Source organism: Rhipicephalus sanguineus, chromosome 10, assembly GCF_013339695.2.
Source record: "Rhipicephalus sanguineus isolate Rsan-2018 chromosome 10, BIME_Rsan_1.4, whole genome shotgun sequence".
Classification (NCBI taxonomy): domain Eukaryota; kingdom Metazoa; phylum Arthropoda; class Arachnida; order Ixodida; family Ixodidae; genus Rhipicephalus; species Rhipicephalus sanguineus.
In genome coordinates, this window is record NC_051185.1 from 122,086,787 (window position 1) to 122,102,716 (window position 15,930).

The following is a 15,930-nucleotide window of genomic DNA, read 5'->3' on the forward strand; positions in this document are numbered from 1 at the left end:
CCCTGATTCATTGGATTCGTCTCACATTTCTTTAGCTTGCCTTCCTTCTACGTACTATTGTCCTTAATCTGCTCAGAATACCTTGCCTAATGGCCTACATAGACTAATGTGGGCCTTCTGCATTCTGCTTTCAGCCTCTGAACTAACATTTCAGACACACTGACTAAGGTCGCGTAAGGAAACGCGCCTGCAGTACGCCGCGATAATTCAGAGGTAAGACTATCGTACTCTCTGTGCTCACAATATTTGAATTTCAGAGATACAGAAAAAATATCTCTTGCATTATGGTCCCATGCATTCATGCATTATGGTAATCTACTTCATGTGAAGCAGCCAGCAAATATAGCTGCCCATGCCGTGTGGCATTAAAGAGAGCGAAGCGGTATCAAAAACGAAAAAAAAAAACACGCGTATAACTACAAAAAAAAAAAACGCCCTTGAATGTTTCTAATAGAAGACTACTGGCCATCAAAAAGTGAAATCCAACAACATGCTACAAAATATTCATTTATATATATAGTCACAAATATTCCAGTAACTAGAACTTTTGCTTATCTAAAGCCGATTCCAGTCCTTTGATGCGCGTGGTATTATGGTTCACTATGCTATCAATGTGGCCAGAGGTCAGCATCTTGAAACTGAAGGCGAGATGCTCTTTTCAGTCACACAAAACAACGGACATTAGTGCGAACTACTGGGTAATAAATCGACAGGCTTTGCACGTCTCTTGCGGCGCCTTCTACTGACACACGATTTGTTACACTGGGCAATTTCGGCTCTATCTTTACTACCGCAGAGCGGAGACGCACGCAGAGTACGGGCTCGAAAGGAAAAAAGGAAAAAGAGATTCCATGGAAAAAGGTCTGTACACATTAGGTTGAACGATGTCGTGCCAGTCGTAAGTCTTCAGAAACTTGGAAAGGAGCAAAGAAATGAAAAACCTAAGACAAGATTGGCACACTACTCAATCACTGAACTGAGATTCAATGAACACGACGCTGCACTTTTTTCGTCCTTGATGTGTCAGCTGCTGCACAGTATTTCTTATTTTTTATTTCATATCTATCTTTTGTTCTAATTTTTTTCTGTTGAGTTTTACTTGTAAGACATTTTATATTTTTGTGCTTAAACTGTTTGTTTAATTTCGCTCTTGAATATTTCCTTCGGTGAAAAATAGACTTCTGACTGCGCACATTATAACCTATGACGAAGAGTGAGTGGGAGTGGCCCAGAAACATGCTGTCTTCGAAACACTTGTGTCACTAATCGTCTTAGTTCAGTAGTGCGCGCAAAGAATCCTTAGTAAACAAGAGACCTTCCCATACGAGATATGCTGGGCTGTTTTCATAGGTAGTTTCTGAACATAACTTTTATGTGGCCCTTCGGGGTTTCGAAATTTGGTAGAATTTTCAATAACCTTAAAAGGTACGAGCAAGAAGTACGCAAGACAGGCGCTGTCTCTACACAGGACAGGGATTTGTTCCTCGCATTGTCGCTTCCTCCCTTCTTTTGTCCTGACGAGCGCGCTGAAAGCTACACAGGAGACCACACGGGGGAAATAAGCTACGTCACGCGCGCATCATTAAACAGGGTTGCCCTCTCAGGTGTGGTGCCACAGCGTGCTAGAGCTGCGCTACGTAATTTTAGCAGACTACGCAGCGCAGAGACCGGGATGTGGCGGTACGCCATGGCATGAAGCGCGTTTGATCCAAACACCTTCTCTTGGTTTATGCCAGATATTGAACAATAGCAGCAATCGGTTGTGTGAGGAAAGGTCTGTTGTATGACGGCCCTCCTAAGAGAGTGCATGGACCTCTGTATTAGAGAGAGCGCCTGAGAAAGTGGCAAATTCGCGCAGCTTTTGTGAACTCGCTTTGCCGCGCAGGACAGCAAGATTTGGCTGAGCTGTTCAAGGGAGCGTCTGCTTTCCGCTGTGTGGGTTTTTTTGTCAAGCACGAGAGGTGGCTCAGGACTTCTTTAAAATTGATTGTCTCTTTCATGAAAGATAAACAAAGGGAGAGAAGTGAAAGGTAATGCTTTACTGATGGCCACACTGAACTGTTTATCTCAAGCAGCTGACACCAGAACGTTGGTATCAGCCAGTGGCGTAACCAGGGGGTGCCACACAGGGACCGTGCCCCACTCAGAATTTTTTTCTGCCATGAGATACAGAGCACAAAGTGACACTCAACCACACTTTTCTGCCCCGATCCGACGTCGAATCAAAGTCGTGCTCCCCATTAGAAATGCCGGTGGGTGCCCGGGGGCTGTGGGAGTCGAACCCGGTACCTCCCGCGTTGGAGCTAGATGCTCTAACCACGCGGACAGCGCTGCGATGGCCAAAATGAGCACCTGGGCCTTCAGAAAGCTAGCGAGAGGAAAGGCAAAATATACATTCTAAGACCCTGAATACGACGGGAGGGGTGGGGGAGTAGACGAGGGGCAGGAGGCGAGCTGCGGACAAGAGAGCAGCGGATCTGGCTAAGCATGATTGATTGCCGCCATGCTGACGAGACTGCTGGCGTACGTCACTCGCCGCAAGGCGCAGGGCAGTGGGGATGAGGGCAACGAAGGCGGGGGCATTTGGACGGGCTGTCGGTACACTCCTCTTTTATTCCTCCTGCGCTATCTGAAGTCATGGATGTAGACCAACTATCCAGATAGCATTGCTTGCTCAATCACATCTTCACTCGCGCCTTGTCTCGCTCAGATGCATCGGTCGTCGGAGTGTTTCAGTCTGGTGTTAGATTGCTTTGTGGTTCGCTGTGAACCGTGGGAAATTAAGGTTTCGGAAGGGAACGCACGTTATTTTACACGCTTAATCCAGCGGTTCGTTTTTTTCTTCGTACGAGGCATTGCCTCAGCTTCTGTATTTATAACTAACGCAGGTGATCACTTATAGTAAATTATAGTGATGTGCCCTCCTCCCCCCTCACTTTGGTGTCTTCCGTACCTGCGATGAAAACACCAAAGTGGTATCGTTATACCACTAAGTGCTGCAAAGCAAAATCAGATGGTTGGAGTAAAGAAACGTGGGAACAACACTTATGCTCGTATTTTCAAAATCCTAATGTATTTTTTGCGCTAAAGCAATGACCAGCACTGGGAGACTTGTGCACGCGGCGCCATCACGTGGTGGCGGCCGGGGTGCCCCGTGGAAACTGCATAAGAAATACGCAAAACAATAATAATATCTGACGAACAAAGCTGGTTTCCAAAATCGACTAACGCTTCTATATGCTACAGACCCGCTAGAAAGTTCTGATAAATTTCCAGGATCACACCACAAAAATGGCAGGCTGCGAATACATTTTAACATATGGCAATGCCACCTGCATGATCAGATCCTCACGAGCCTCAATTTCAAACATTAAGACATCCTGAGATCCAACACACTTTGCGCCATGAGGCTAGAATGTCACCGGAGTGTTCAAATGAACCGCTTCTACATAACCGTGATTCGATTTTGATGATGCTTTTGTTCATGAGATGTTATTTTTTTTCTTTTTTCATTATGATTTATGCTGTGGCACCGCGGCTGCCACCGCGCGACTGCACAGTGAGCACATGTCCTCGAATCCTTGGAATGACCTTAGTATATAGGGAAACTAACCAGCCTAATTCATTATACTTCGAAATCGTTTCTACGACGTCAGGCTTCATTCCTTATGCAAGTTTAACAGAGCTTTACTGTTTTCGTCCGTGCATAACAGTAAATTTTGGTTTCAACTAAGCTTCTTTATTTGTGCTATACATAGATGCGTTTTCCAGAATAGTCTATATAGTATAATAAACAGAATGCAGTACTACAGGGATGTTGACCGCTTGAAAATCATTTATCTCTCTATCTAAGAGGGATGAAGGAAAGGATATGACTTTTAAGGGCTCGTTTCTTAGACACAATATAATGAGAACCAACAGACAATAATGCCAAACAAAGTATAGGGGATGTTATTCGTTGTAATTAGGATAAAGTGTGAAGAAAGTAAAGTGGACGAAAAGATAACTTGCCGCCGGCAGGAACCGAACCTGCGACCTTCGAATAACGCGTCCGATGCTCTACTACTGAGCTACGGCGGCGGTCATCCTCCCGTCCACTTTATGGGGTATACATGTGGATTTAAACCTATAGGAGTGGCGCTGACTAACACTCCTATAGGTTTAACACTCCTACAGAAGTACATGGTATTCTAAAAGGGCAGAATAATATACACATATAAAATACATAACGCGGACAATATAATGCATACAGTTAAAATGATAAAACTAAAGATGCGAAACAAAATTCGAAGTAATTAGTAAAATGCCAAGTACAACAACAAGCTGAAGAAAAACAAAGAAGAATATACATTTCAAGGAGGAAATTCCGTCGGATTGATAATCGAATTTTGGAAGTGACACAACAGCAAGGAACAAATGCAACATAAATATAATCAATGGTACTAACGAACTACTCTAAGCATTTTTCAAACAATGAAAGTGATTCTTGTGTTACAATATTATTAGTCAGATTACCGGAACCAACAATAGTTCTACAGAAAAAGAAGTATTTAAAGCAATTATTTCGTGAAAATGAAGAAGCTATCGTTAAAGAATATCTTTGCCTAGAAGCGTAACCCTCAGAATAAGTGACAATGTGAGAGGTGTCTGTGTTGTAATGCCCTTTAACTATTTGGTACAAAAGTTTCAGTCGACAAATTTTATTTCTACTCGTAACTGGGGGCAGCCCACTTCGTTTGATGAGCTCAGTAACCGACGAACGCCCATAAGAATTATATATATAACGAACTACTTTTTTCTGTATTCTTTCTAATTTGCTGATATTTGTTTTGGTGTAAGGGTCCCAAATTGGCACGGCATATTCAAGCATGGGACATATAATTGACTGGTATGCAAAGGAGCGCACAGGAGTTGCTAATTTTAAGGATCATCGTAAGAACAATAATTTAGGTAACGCCTTATTTGTAACAACATCTATATGTTTTGACCATGACAGGTTATTTGTGAACCATAAACCCAGGTATTTATATTCAGCAGCCTCCGAGAGACTCATTCCATTAGCTCCGTAGTGAACTAAAAGTGGCTTCTTTTTTATGGGTTGTTTGCATAAAGACCGTTTTGTCGTAATTAATAGTCATCTGCTACTGTTCACACCATGATATGATTCTTTGGAAGTTTTCATTTAAACTAATGTGATCCTGAATTGAATTACCTGTTTCATAAATCACGCATTCGTCTGCATAGACATTAAACTTAACAATAATATTTGTGGTGATATCATTTATAAAAATCAAAAATAACAGAGGCCCAAGCACGGACCCCTGAGGTATGCCAGAAACAACTTGAACTCGATTTGAGCAGGTAATATTTAGCGAAGAGTATTCATAACGGTTCGTCAAGTAAGCTTTAATCCATGCCCATAGCGTATCATTTGTCACAATAAAGCCCAACTTGTGAAGTAGTTTATTATGCGACACTTTATCAAACGCCTTACTCAAATCCATACAAATAGCGTCTGCTTGTTTTCCTTCGTTTATAGCTTCCGCGAAGTCATACGTAATTACAAGTAATTGCGTGTTAGTAAAATACCCGTGTCTGAAGCCGTGTTGTGCATCGGTTAGGACTTTATGTTTTTTGAGAAAATCTATTATGTTCCTATAAATTATGTGCTCGAAGATTTTACATGAAGTGGATATCAACGAAATGGGCCGATAATTTGTCTAACAACAAAGTTTTATCTCCTTATCAACACGGATTTATCAAGGGGAGATCCACTGTGGCTCAGCTGCTGACCACTGCACATGACTTTCTAATGTAATTAGGCCACTCAGGGCAAATAGATGCATTCTTCATAGACTTTAGCAAGGCGTTTCACAAGGTGTCGCATACGAAACTAATACATAAGCTGAAATTAACAAGGCTTCCCTGCTACTTAGTGAAATGGGTTGAAGCATACCTGCACAACAGAACACAGCTTGTTGCAGTAGATTATTGTGAATCCGATATGCTCCCTTGTTTTTTCTGGTGTGCCTCAGGGCATTGTACTCGGGCACCTGCTTTTTCTAGTTTGTGTGAATGACCTTATTGAACACTTGTCTGATACAGTGTGTATAAAACTTTTTGCTGACGATTGTACTATATACAAAGAAATGATGTGTGAAAATGGTCATGCTTTTTTTACAACACCAATTGTCGAAGGTTGAGCAGTGGTGTAGAACTTGGGACATGAAAATTCACGTGCAAAAACAGTCTTATTAACGGTTACACGTAAATTGCAGCCTAGTTTTTATTCCTATACTCTTTGTACACAACAAATAGCACGGGTTGGTAGATATAAGTATTTAGGAGTACCACTAACTTCTGGCTTATCCTGGTCAGGTCATGTTTCGGATATCTGTGCATCAGCATTTAAGAAGTTGTGTTTCCTCAGAAGGGAACAAAACAAAGTACCAACAAAGCTAACGTTACTTGCGTACAATATTTACATGAGGTCCAAATTAGAGTATGCTTCCGTAACTTGGGATCCGGAAGCTTAGTAGGATATACATAAACTTGAGATGTTGTAAATGAAGAATATTAGATTCATTTTTGGCAAATATAAAGGATGTGACTTGCCTAGCAAAATTATGCAAGAACACGGGATTACAACATTACAAATGCGTCGCAATATGCCCATATAGTGTTCTTGCACAACGCTTTAAAAGGTAAATTTCACGTGTCAATACCTTAACATGTAAAACCCTTAGACACCAAGAAAACTCGACGAAATAATGGCAACGATCTGAAACCGATATTTGCTTAAACTAACTCATTTAAACAGAGCTTTTATCCACAAACAGTTTCCGACTAGAGCGCTCCTCCTAAATCCATTTTTGAGGACGCTAAATTTGAAGCGGCACAGGAAAAAGTGTTGTTTTAGTTATCGTTTCTTTACTTGCTTGTTACCTGGTGCTTATTATATGTTTAGTCGTGAAGCCCTGTTCGATTGCTCCTGGCGTTATCAATCTGTAGTTCCGATTTTCTTACTTTGTTTTTCTTTTTACTTTACTCTGTTTGATTTTCCACTCCAGTTCGTGCCTGTTATGACCTGCAGTATTCTGATATAAATAAATAAATAAATAAATAAATAAATAAATAAATAAATAAATAAATAAATAAATAAATAAATTTAGATAATAGCGAACTTCTGGAACTTCCTGTCAAGACTTCGTTTTACTTTCCCTTGTATATTGTATATATTGGGCCCTTAATTTATGTTTTCTTGGTCAATTGCTCTCTCTCGTGGATTGGTCATTTGCTTAATGTATTTTATATTTTGTTTGATTTGTGTATTGACCTCGATTTCAATATTTTGTATAATCTTGTCTGACATTGTGTAAACAGACATCTATGTGTTTTATATATCTGTTCCCCTTCAGTTTCTTTTATGAGTATCCGAAAAAAAAATTATTATTATTGCTAGAGCTTACATGACAAAACCGCAATATCATTACGAGAAACCTCGTAGTGGGCGATTCTATGCTAATTTCAACCACCTGCGTTTCTCTAACGTGCACCCAAATCTAAGCGCTTTTCTTGGATTTCAACTATATCGAAGTGCTGCCGCCGTGGCCGGCAACCGAATCCGCGCTTTCGTGATTACTTTTCTTTCATTCGCATTACATTAACTTTTCAGGAACATATTAAAGTAGTGCTTTTAGAACACTTATTTCATCCTCGCTGTCCTCTCCCTGTCAGATTTTGCACAAAACAGCTGAAGGAAACTTCCAGACAGATAGCACTTTCGGGCTCAGCTGTCGGCGTGGCCACTTGGGTCCTGCCATTACGCGGCCCGCCTGAGGCGCCGGCTGCTTTTTTTTTTTTTTTCCTTTTTCCGTGACTCGAAAGAGAGCGAACTGCGTCAGTAACACTCGCTAAGAGATGTGGGCGCTGTGCACCAATGAAAATCGGGCCTATAAAGATGGTCTTTTGCGACAAACTTTCAAGGCTGAAAGACTGTAACGCCAAACAGCAAAGGGATCCACAAGAATAAAAAACAAGCGACGAATCAAACGAATATCAGGAGCGCAAATGCGATCTGCCACCCAATGCGCACGCTGGAATGAGAGACCGCCCGGGGTGCCCGGAATTGCTTTGGCGAGCTGGCGAGCGAAGTAGCGTCACCAGCATCAGCAGCTGCGGCAGCACCAAAAAGCGTCAGTAGCGGTCTCGAATGAGTGGAGCTCGAAGCCCTATCCATCAGATGCAGCGAAACGGTCAGAAAGAGTCGTTCTATATTTGGAAGACAATGAGGGCAGTGAAAGTTATGACGGACGAAGAACAAAGACTATCCTCGAGCCAGCCGAAGAACAGCATGAGGGCCTGCTTGTGTTGCCCGCGGCAATTTTGGTTAGACGGTGCCGGTGCCCCTTCTTTCTTTGTCTCTCCGTCTCTTTCCTATATCTCGACCTTCGCGTAGGCGTTTTCATCTCGGATCTCGAGATACCCAGTTCGTTGAATGTTTTAGTGGCTACGCGCTGCGCTGTCACGGCGGCCGAGACATCGTTCACGAGCTGGGATCCGGTGTCGGCACTAAAAATGCAGTAAATAGGCGGCGAAATCGAAGCAAAGCCGCGACAAGCAATGAGCGAGGCGCGCTTCTGAAGATAGGCCGACGGTGGGGAGAAAGATATAGGGAAGGGTGTCTGCGAAATTTCATCCGTGGGGTGGGCAGCAAGCAAAGGGCACGTTTCACGCGTTATGTTGCATATGCAGCACGCTTTCTTGCCTCGCTATAATGTCTGCCAGAAGCCGATACGGTTCAATGTCCCAGCACCGTGACGTAAATTCAGTAACACTCATATGGACTGTGTGCGTATGTCGCAAAGCTGCGTCGCGTCCTGTAGAAATGCTGAAAGTAGCGCGGGTCATGACGTTATCTGTGAACTGCGCATGACCCAGTGAGACAGTACTTTGTGCATATACCCTATCGCATGGTTACAAATAGTCCCACGGTCCTTTATGCCATTGCCTAGGACGCCTGAAAGGACAAAGTCATCTTCTTCTACCTGTTTTTCTTCTGAGTCGATTGTATTGATTCCACCCACACCCTTCCCCGGACGAAGGCTTTTCGCACCCAGCGCGTTTTTGCAGTGCCTCCGGGATCGGCCAAGCTTTGACCGAGCGACGATGCAGAGTCATGACACCGTCATGTGACATCATGTGATGTGACGTCATAGTAACGTCACGGTAAGATCACGAACACGAATTTTGGACACTTGTCGTGTCACAATGACGCCATAGGGCGACGTCATCACATGATGATGATCTTTCGCGTCACTCATGTTGACGCCGTCGGTTACTTCTCGCGTTTGATGAGGCATCTAAGGCTTTCGCCTTAATAAAATTGTTCATCGCATGACCACTACTCACGGACAACAGCATGATGATGAGTACCCAGAAATGCGTCGTCGTTTCGCTGTGACGCAAGTTTTCAAGCTTCGTTCGCGAAGAGCCTATCTCGTGAACTGAACTGGCAATGATGGCCGAGTCTGCGTAGTGCTTCTCTTCTTCACTGTGCCTCATTCTTTAGCAGGGTGACCTCGGTTAGTGTCTTCTGATTTAGTTCAGTCTCAAAAAGACGAAGCAGCGCGCACGCAACGGTGATTCACCTTTTCGCGCCCTTGTGGTTCGGGAAAGCTCGGCCAACACCAGGGACACTCTCGTTTCCCTGCGGCTTGCTCGCCCTTGTCAGCTGTCCGCTGTTAACGAGAAAAACGTCGCCGCCTCTGCATAGCGTCTAAGAAGGGGCTCTCAGCCGTTGCGCAAATATGCACTTCTATTCCTTCAAAAGCAGTAGCAGCAGCAGCAGCTCACCATACTTGCCGAAAGTAAACAAAACGCGAGCTTTTTTACAGCGTGCCTAGGAATTGTGTCACTTCCACTTTTCTCGGCTCTTGCGTCATACAAATGGTAGTGCTTAGACTATCTTTACTAGAATCCGGCCTTGCTTTTTTTTAATGCAAAAGCATTTCTTAGCAAAACTCTTGGCACTTTGAGCGTTTCTATCTATCTATCTATCTATCTATCTGCGTACGTTTAGGTGCTCTCATGATCGCCTCCTTAACTGGAGGATTATCCGCTTACCCTCCCATTGGCATGGGATGGTAGGCGGATGTGACGAATATGACTGCCGCGTCATGACATGAATAACGTAAAAATCCTGTCGCGTACGTCGTCAAACCCTTTCCTCCTGACACGTGTGGCAGATACCCGTTTAACACGGGCCGCGGTGTACGGGTATGCGCCACAGTTGATTGACAGCTTAAATCTACCGAGAACAGACATTGGTAATTTCAATGAGAGATCGTTAAGAAAAACCGACATCTGCAGCGTTGACACGAAGAATGGAAAGAATAAGAATTACGATCCCAGCAGGAATCGAACCCAATGGTTCTGCGTGGCGATCACGTATTCTACCACAGAGCCACGCAAGGTCTATATTAATGAGAACTAACAGACAATAACGCCAAGGAAAGTACAGGGGGTGTTATCTGTAGTATTTAGAATATAAATGTGAAGAAAGTAAAGTGGACGAAAAGATGACTTGCCGCCGGCAGGGACCGAACCTGCGACCTTCGAATAATGCGTCCGATGCTCTACCACTGAGCTACGGCGGCGTGCCTAGTCAAACAAAGATAAACGAGCCCTTGAAAAATCAAGGTCTATAAAGTGGTTTGTACAAACAGCCTATGCACGCCTAGAGTCACTGGAAAATTTTCAGAGTATCGCATCTGTTTTCCGCGCGCCGCCGCCGACGCGATTGGCTCACTCGCATCACGTGACATCCCGCCGCCATATCCCTTCCAAGCGCTTTGGGTGCAGGCGCGTTCAGTGCAGAGCGTGGCCGGACATTTAGCAGTACCACGGTCCCTAGAAGCACTTCATCGCTTTTTTAAACGCGTCATGCAGACAGGGGCGTAAGCAGACATTTTTTTCGGGGGGGGGGGGGGGAGGCACGAACCCGGTGTGCCACCCCCTGGCTATACCACTGCACGCTAATGCCAGAAGAGTAGCTCACCATCAATCGAACGTCACTGGTGAGCTACTCTGGGAATCTCGTTTGCCGTGTGGGAAAAATTAATGTCAAAGAGCGCCGTTCTACGTGGCTTCATAGTTGGCCTGAACGAATTCGCCCCCTTCGAATAACACTCCTTCCTGCAGTGAACTACACTAACTTTGCAGGAAAAGATCTTATGCGACAGGATACTTCACCGTTTCGGTTCGCTATGGTCAGCGATATTGAAAACTACATACCTTTCTGTTTGCTCGGCTGTTTATATCTCGATCTGTTGAACAGATTACGCATGCTATCCGAGTTATAAGCGTGTCACGCACGAGAGCGAAATTGAAGATTTATATGAAGGCAATTGTGGCATGATCTTTGGCATTGCACAAAACAGAAGCGTGGAAATCTGTTGATAAACTTGGTATAAGGCAATGTTATCAAGCGTTTTTTTAAAATTTGTTCCAAAAAAATGCTGCTAATGCTGCATTGCACCGAGCGTACCCTTTAAATACTGTATAGTTGGTGAGAAATGGTCACAGCAAAAAAAAAAAAAAGTTGGACCATCTCCCCGAAGGGAACCCTGATGGGATGCGAAGCAGCAGCGTTGCGCACGGGTGGCGTCACGGGTTGAACGGCGCTAACGCGGGTGCTGCGGTGAGCGCTGGAAGATTCGTTAGAAGCGAAACTCGGTGTAGCGTTTACTTGTGTAAACGTTTGTTTGAAACGCAGACACGGGAGGCGAGCGGGCGTTGTAGCCGGCAGCTGCGGGCGCTCCGGCGGGTGAGGGACAGAGTGACGTACGCGCGCACCTACGAGGGAAGCGCGCGAGGGGAGCGTGACGTCAACGCCTAGCTGCGTCGTGACCTACTTGGCAGCGCTCCGACACCTGCGCCGAGGGAAGCCAACACCACCTTTGGGGAAGCGCGTTGCCTCGCGGTTGTGCGGACGGAGGGACAGCGTTACACAGGCTAGTCAAAGAGCTGCTTCGCATCTAAAAAAAAGCAGATCCCACGCATTGAGGGAGTCGATTTTATGCGAGCCCTAGGTTTATATACATACTGTGTTGCTGTAGCATGCGCTTTAAAAATTCCGGGATGTGCTATTTCTGATCAAAATAACATAAAGCACCGTGCCGAGGAAGTTTTAATAAGAGTGCATTATGAAAAAAAAATGCAGCAGTGCAGAAACCGAACCCCAGCTGTTTACGCGCTGGCAACGCCAAAAAAAGAACTGTTTGTCGGAACACAGCAAAATATTTGCAAATTCATTGCAACGTTGGCAATATTAAGAGACAAGAAATAGGAAATGAAACAATTAAGTAGTGATGTCAATCATTTTTGATGGCCTATTTTCTACGTATTGTAAGATCAGATGCACCTTACCTACCGCACGCCGATTCGCCCTTGCGTTCGGCTGCTGGCGTTCCGAATCAAGACGTTGCGCTCAACTTCCAATTACCGTACACACACAACTTCTATTACACATATCAACCAGTTGAACAGCAAGCACGGTGCGCAAGCAAGCTATGCGTCAGCGATCAGTCGAAGGACGCAATGTTGAATGTTCTCGATGTTGTTCGATAACGTTCTCGAGTGCAGTGAACCTGAACACCGATTGCAAAGCTAGCGCAAACAGTCAAGATTCACCAAATGTCGAAGTAAATGGCATCTCGCACGATGTCACTGCGCTAATGCAACTATGTTTTCAGATCCGGACCTAGCGAACACGCCCGGGCGTGACACGATAAGAGACCGATGAAGCCATGAAGAGAGTTCGCGAGCACGTGGCAACATTCGCCGTACGTTTCATTAGTTACACCGCTAACCGCACAGTCGATCCATACCTGTCGATGACTCGAAATCACTTCTAATATCCTCTTGAAGAAACACACACACACATAATGCCGTTCTGCCGAGCGTAACGCGGCAGTGAGGCTAAAAGATCGGTCACTTCTCAACACACGCTAGCAACGCGCCGGACGGTCTGGAAGGGACATGGCCGCCGCCACCCAATGTTGCCCGCGTGGAGCCTATTTTCCAGTGACTCTATGCACGCCTTACCACAGACAGACCAACAAAGGATATTTAGCATCGCATGTAACAGCATGGCTCCGACTTCAAAGGGGGATTCATTAAGAGGTGAAGAGACCCTGCCCCCTGGGATGCAAGCATTGGGTCGTGGTTCTTTTCAATGAGGGAGAGTCTCAAATTAGCAAAGATGAAGCCATTTTTAACCTAGAAAAAAGTGAAACTTTTACAACCAAAAAAAAAGAGGTAAAAAAACAAGGATACAAGCAGAGTCACGTTACACACGCGTTAAAACTATGACAACAGGCGGTGCACTCTAAATGAACGATGTTCCGCGTAACGTTCAAGGAAAAGATCACTGTCACCGGTTGTTGCGACACTTGAGTGGACTTGAGCGGCGGTCTCGTTGTTGGCATGCGCTTGAGTTGGCGGCGAGGGCGCTCGTAGAGCGGACGAGGAGTCGAGTCGTCGCAGAGGTCGTAGAAGGCAGCACCCTCAGGCACAGCATGCCGACGACTTCCCTGCCCACGTACGCAGCATAGAGGTTGCCGGCAGGCACTCGGGTTCATCCCGTGGCAGGCAACCGGCAGCAGGAACCCGCTCGCCAACCGGGACGGCGAATACTGCTCCACACGGTGGTTCCAGGTAAGGATTAGCTGGTCGGACAGCGGGAACGCCTCGCACCCACGAACGCCCGTTTCCGAGGAGTCTGGAGACCCTTAGACGCTGTCGGGCCTTTCGTGTTCGAGCTCGCAACTCGACGACATGGACCCTGACACCAGCATGTTCTTCCGGGCTCTCTGATTCCGACTGCCCGCATTCCAGCCCGTCGTCTTGTTCTCCTCTCCGTTCACTCCACAGTCCGCCGTGCCACCTTCCCATTGGTTGTGGTCATTTTTTCCCTCCTCTGCTCACACGTGCTATCCCCCACCGACGTCATCCTTTTCTACGCGCCGCACGTGTCTATTGTGAGGTGCCTCTGTCGTGTCACACCACCGTGTTTGCAGCACTCGCGACACCACAACACAGCGTTGAGTACATCGCACCATCGCACTGGTCTTACACTCAATCATCACACCTCCCTAACCTTAGTGCCTAGGTGATTTACAAGAAAGTTGTACTCATAAACCATTCTGCGTCATTAACCTTATGGAACGTGTTGTGGTGGCGAAATTGAAAGTGCGTAGCCGTCAAGTGACGTTGACATAGCAAAAGCCTTAACCCTACAGCATCAGTACCAAAATATACAGAAATAAATCTTTTTTATATATATATATGCGTGGTGGTTCGTGCTATTGCACGCATAAAGCCAGCTTCGAGAACATGATTCTTTTCACATTTCGGGAGGGAATAAAATAGATCTACTTCTAGAACTTCTTCTGGGAGGGTGACCGAAAGCTAGCGAATTTGAACTCATTTTTAGGCAGCAACATTTTAGGAACTTCGGAGCAGTGGGAGGCAACACTTGCCAGCTCGCACCCAGAGGTGCAATGAGCGCTTCTGAGTCAGGTTTGGCGAGCAGCGCAAGCCAGTGGCGCCCTGGCCTTGGGGCTCCAACCAACATGCTCCTGAGTATTCCCTTTCTACCCCTTGCCTCAAAGTTCTAAGGAGATATGACTTCACAACTCTTCGCATTCAGTATCTCCGTATCATATACTTTAATAATAATATTCGAGATAGTGCAGCGAAAGGCAGTTAGATTTATATTTAACAAATTGTCAAGATTGGATTCACCCACAGAACTTATGAAAGCTAACCATATTGAACCACTCCAGATGAGAAGACAGAAAAAGAGAGTGGATTTTCTTAAACTGCTTTGCACGAACAATTCACCACTAGATTCATCTCTATATCTATCAACCCTATTAACCAGACCCACACGCCGCCATAGACAAGATGCATTAACACCTTACTTCGCGAGAACAAACATATTTAAGAATTCTTTTTTCCCTCGTACAAAACCGAATGGAATTGTATAATCGAATCGACATCATAATCCTCATTATTATTATTATTGATTTGTTTTATAGCGTTTTGCCAAACATATTGACTCTATTTCTGTAATATTGTTTTTGTTTGCTTTGTTCTTCCAACTTTTTCCATACGTGTTCACTGTTGTACCATTTTATTGCCCTCCCTGCTTAGACTACATGTCCGCAGTATTTGATAAAAAAAATAAATAATAATATCTGGGGTTTAAAGTCCGAAAACCACGATATGATTATGAGAGACGCTGTAGTGGAGGGCTCAGGAAACTTCGGCCACCTGGGGTTCTTTAACGTGCACCCAAATCTAAGTACACGGGGCTCAGACATTTTCGCCTCCATCGAAAATACAGCCGCCGCGGCCGGGATTCTATCCCGCGGCCTTCCGGTCGGCAGTCGAGCGCCATAACCACTAGACCACCGTGGCGGGGCCTATGATACACTTTTGTTATTCATTAAGATTTCAGTTATTCATTCTTTTCCTGGTTGTGCCATGAAGTCAAATCGTCGTTGTGGGACGTAAAACCTCACGATTTATTTATTTCGTGTTTTTGTTTTCTAGTTACACGACTAAATATTCAGATTTATTTTGGTTTAAAATACGCTACTTTCCGTTATTCAACAAAATGAACCATAGTAGGTTATCTAAGTCATTTCCACACACACACGCACACACACACACACACACGCACACACACACACACACGCACACACACACACACACACGCACGCGCACACACACACACACACACACACACACACACACACACACACACACACACACACACACACACACACGCACGCACGCACGCACGCACGCACGCACGCACGCACCGTAACCGCACACCGTAAACATCCTATCACCAGTAAT

The 15,930-nt window shown here is 45.0% G+C and overlaps 1 protein-coding gene and 1 non-coding gene across 2 annotated transcripts in view; one reads left to right on the forward strand and one right to left on the reverse strand.

Moving 5' to 3' along the window:
- LOC119372409 (putative protein kinase C delta type homolog) overlaps positions 1-15,930 on the forward strand; it is a 559,671-nt gene that overhangs the window by 96,447 nt on the left and 447,294 nt on the right.
- On the reverse strand, positions 10,587-10,658 carry Trnam-cau (transfer RNA methionine (anticodon CAU)). The gene has a single exon. It is a non-coding gene; the product is annotated as a tRNA-Met (tRNA).